Source organism: Octopus sinensis, linkage group LG26 (assembly GCF_006345805.1).
Source record: "Octopus sinensis linkage group LG26, ASM634580v1, whole genome shotgun sequence".
NCBI lineage: Eukaryota > Metazoa > Mollusca > Cephalopoda > Octopoda > Octopodidae > Octopus > Octopus sinensis.
This window is the reverse complement of record NC_043022.1, coordinates 8,283,334-8,288,333: the sequence shown is the minus strand read 5'-3', so window position 1 is coordinate 8,288,333 and position 5,000 is coordinate 8,283,334. Positions and strand designations below refer to the sequence as shown.

At 32.9% G+C, this 5,000-nt stretch overlaps 1 long non-coding RNA gene across 1 annotated transcript in view; it reads right to left on the bottom strand.

The window, feature by feature from the left end:
• The window catches only part of LOC118768038, a 60,823-nt gene extending 57,435 nt beyond the window's left edge, over positions 1-3,388 (bottom strand). The window contains exon 1 of the long non-coding RNA XR_005003960.1: positions 2,295-3,388. This is a non-coding gene — a long non-coding RNA (uncharacterized LOC118768038). The remainder of the gene's footprint in view (positions 1-2,294) is intronic.
• Positions 3,389-5,000: the final 1,612 nt, after the last annotated feature.

Below are 5,000 nucleotides of genomic sequence, written 5' to 3'. Positions count from 1 at the left end.
CGAACGATAGATAGATAGATAGATAGATAGATAGATAGATAGATAGATAGATAGATAGATAGACAGACGGATAGATAGATAGATAAATAGACAGACAGACAGATAGACGGATAGATAGATAGATAAATAGATAGATAGATAGATAGACAGATAGACGGATAGATAGATAGATAGATAGGTAGATAGATAGATAGATAAATATATAGATAGACGGATAGATAGATAGATAGATAGATAGATAGATAGATAGATAGATAGATAGATAGACAGACGGATAGACGGATAGATAGATAAATAGACAGACAGATAGATAGATAGATAAATAGACAGACAGATAGATAGACAGACGGATATATAGATAGATAAATAGACAGACAGACAGATAGACGGATAGATAGATAGATAGATAGATAGATAGATAGATAGATAGATAGATAGATAAATAGACAGACAGATAGATAGACAGACAGATAGACGGATAGATAGATAGATAGATAGATAGATAGATAGATAGATAGATAGATAGATATAGACACGGCACTAACTATATATAGACAGACACTGGCCGAACTGTATAAGCAGACAATAGACTAACTATATAGACAGACGACAGACAGACGTGTTATTGGCCAGCAAAACAGACAAAACATTAATGGATAGAATAATGGAGAGACAAAACTAGTTAAATGATGGAGATGGTGAGAAACACAGTTATAAATAAACACACACACACGAGCATATATATATATATATATATATATATGTGTGTGTGTGTGTGTGTGCGCGCACACACACATACATACTGACATCTACATACACATATGTACACACATAGATACTCACACATCTACGCACATACATACAAAACATCTGTACGAATTAACAAGGGGCCCTCTACACGGTTACTGAATTTCAATGAAATAGCAGCCAAATTGTCCTTCAATGACATTCTACGTCTTGTAAATAGAAAGGATGAAACGCATTATTAGATATATACCAAAACAAACAGGATGGTCTCAACTCGGAAGTCTGATGATAATATCAACCCGACCAGGAATTTTCTGGGTGCCTGACAACCAATATAAATTTCGTAGGAACTAATGAGGGAGCCACTATGCGATTGCCTGATATGTTAGAAATAGTAGCTAAATCTCCCTTCTAGTCAAAGAAAAAGAAAAAAAACAATGCTTTAAATCGAAAAAAGAAAAAAAAACAAAGGCTAGGGAGAGTCTGTGTATCATGTGTATAAGAGTGGACTCTTATACACACAAAAAGTTGGAGGTGGTCGCGATTGGTACGCCGTTTGTTACAGATTTGGTTGACCAAGACCTAAAGGGGAAATGACATGTATTTTTGAGTGTTTGGAAACATGCATATGTGTGTGTGTGTGTAAATATATATATACATATATATAAGTATGTACATACACAGGCACATATATACTGCAATGTATGTATGTTTATATATGTGCAGTCTTATGGCATGAGCACACTGCCCGGGGGCTCTCTCAGATCAGAGGGCCCAATTCTAATCTAAGTTGTTCCCTGATGTCAGTAAATATTATAGGCACCAGTGCTTTGATTTTCCCGAGGGTCAACGATGCTGCCAAAACGGCCCTGAATGAGTGTGCATGTGTATACACACACACACACACACATATATATATATATGATTTGGATATCTTTTGAATAAACTGATGTCTATACGTCAATTTCTCCATCTTTTTTCTCATTCATATTATACATATATATCATCATCATCATCATCATCATTTAACGTCCGTTTTCCATGCTAGCATGGGTTGGACGGTTTTGACTGAGGGCTGGCAAACAGATGGCTGCACCAGGCTCTAATATATATATAAATAGAATTAAATAAGGGTAGAAATCGATATTAATCAATTAAAACCAGTGGCCTAGCATATTTTTAAAAAATCCGAAGATTAAAAATTTTATACATACAAAATTTAGAGGAATGACCACTAAGGCTGTTCACTTAGTGGTCATTCCTCTAAATTTTGTGTGTATATATATATATATATATATATATACACACACATATATATATATATATATACACATATATATATATACATATATATATATACATACACAAACATATGTGTGAGTGAATGTCTATATATTTATACAAACATCTATAACTATATGTACACATACATCATACACATGTACATGATTGTACATATACACATATACATACATTGTGTTTATGTGTGTATATATGGTTCTATGTGTAGAATAATAAATGAATAAAACAAGCAAACATGAACTTACTAGATTAGGCTGGTGTCTTTGGGTTTTCTGCATTGTAACGGTCCCTTACACTTTTTCTTTCTATATTTTGGTGGGTAATTATTTTCAAGTCATCCAATTTAGTTGACATTAAATTTTGATTTGGTGATTTTTTTTCTTTTTTCTTTTTTCAATAACAAGAATTGCAATTTTTCCAAAACCAAAACAATTACAAAACTCATATCCAAAAGAACAACCTTATTCAAGTTGGGTATGAAACAGTAAACACCCACCTGTTAAGCACCCACTTTTAAAAAATATTTTCACAGAAACAAATAAAAATCCAAGATATTGAGGAAAAAAAATTAAATTAAAGACAAGTAATAATGTTTTCACTTCTGTGCATCCGTAATATCAACTGCACTAACCAATCATTCGTTAGTAAAAGCAAGAAGATTGATAATATTAAATCACTTCTGCGCATCCATAGTATCAACTAAGCTAACGAATGTGCATTTTCTAAGTTCTTTCTTTTCTTATTTTATTCCTTCACTTTTTAATTCATTCCTTCTTCCCATCATTGCTCTGTTTTATTCATTTATATGTTTATTTCTGTTTTCTTTTTCTCTGTTTCTATTACTTATATTCATTTTTATATCCTTTCTTATAATCATTACTTTCTGTCGTGAGATCCTTTCTGTCTGTCTTTCTGTTACTTTTTTCTCGATTCTTTCTTTCTAGTTTCTTTTTCCTTTCCCCGCCATCACCACACTTCGCTTCTGCTTCTCTCTTCTGCTTTTTCTTTCGTTTTCTATTATTTCGTCGTCCTTAAAACAACAACACAAAGTATTTGTGTCTTTCTTTCTCCAAGCAGTTATTCATTTATTTATTTTTATTGTTGACTTTCAAATCATAACAAAGTACTTTCAGACAGTTTTCTGTGTAAAATGTTTTCGTAGGTTTGTGTAAATGATATTCATGGGTGTGCTTGTATGTTCTTACGTATCTATGTCCACACGTATACGCATTCGTAATTCTATGTGTGTATATGTCTGAAAGAGAGAGAGAGAGGGAGGGAGGGAGAGAGTATATGTGTATATATATATATAAGTATATATAGTGTGTATATATATATATAAGTATATATAGTGTGTATATGTATATGTACGTATACGTATGTATGTATATTATATATGTACGTATGTATGTATATTTATGTATGTATATGACGGACTCCCAGTCTTAATTTCTTCACTCCATTCTCAACTCTTAGCGACACGACAGCGAAGAAATGGAACCAGTAGAAATAGCAACAAACGTCATTTACACATGCGAATGGTGCTTATGTGTGTGTGTATGTCTGTAACTATATCTATGTGTATACATACATATATATATATGTGTATATATGTTCACATATCAACTATATTACATATGCATGCGTATCTCATATAATACGTATGTGTTAGCTTAATTGCGTTATCTTCGCATCCCCGCTGCAATCACCAAACAAGCATCACTAACGGAACTTGTTACCATAGCAGCTAAACTTTAACCAATGAAAGGCCACGTAGCAAATTATGAACAATCAGCAAATCCAGTCTGCTAGAAATTTGCTTTTGAGTCGCATGCTGCGAGTTCGATACAAAACTCCGTATAATTTTTTTTTTATATACATTAATTTTCATTTTTTTTTTCTTTTTTCCGTCGGGTAGAGTTATGATCAAAGTTGTTCCAACCGTGACCGTCATGTATTTGTCTAATGTAGGGGTCCAGAACAGGGGCGTATGCTCCGGGTGTGCTAGGTGTGTGCTGCACACCTATCGAAAATGGCAAATTCATTCATTATAAATATTAACCTTACTCATTAACTTAATCAGAACCAGTCAGGGAGCCCTATGCGGTCACCTGATATGTTAGAAATAGCAGCTAAATCTCCCTTCTAGTCAAACCTTGATGCCTTAAATAAAAGAAGGCTAGAAAGAGTCAATGTACCATGTGTATCAGAGTTAACATTTATACACAAAAAATGTTGGGGTTGGTTGTGGTTGGTAGGCCACTTGTAGATTTGGTTGATCCCTGCTTGAAATTTGGTGGCATTGGGTGTTGCTGCACACCCAATACGAAAAATTCCATACACCACTGATCCAGAACCATGGAAGTCATGCATCATTTGATACTGAGACCTACAGACAGAATAAATTTTGAAATTTATTACCATTTTATTGACTGTCGCAGTCTGCAGAGTATTTTTCCATTAAATTTGGATCACAGCTTTTATTTTTTACTTGTTTCAGTCATTAGATTGCGGCCATGCTGTAGCACGAACTTGAAGAAAATTTTTTTAGTCAAATGAATTGACTCCACTACGAATTTTTCGTTTAAGCCTGATACTTATTTTATCAGTCACTTATACATATGTATGTATGTATGTATGTATGTATGTATGTATGTATGTATGTATGTATGTATGTGTGTATGTATGTATGTATGAATGTATGTATATATATATTTATATGTATGAATGTATGTATGCATGTATGAATGTATGTATATATATATATATATGTATGTATGAATGCATGCATGTACGAATGTACGAATGTATGAATGTATGTATGTATATATGTATATATGTATGCATGTATGTATGAATGTATGTATGTATGTATCTACATATGTATGAATGCGTGTATATATGAATGTATGTATGTACGTACATATGTATGTATGCATGCATGCATGTAT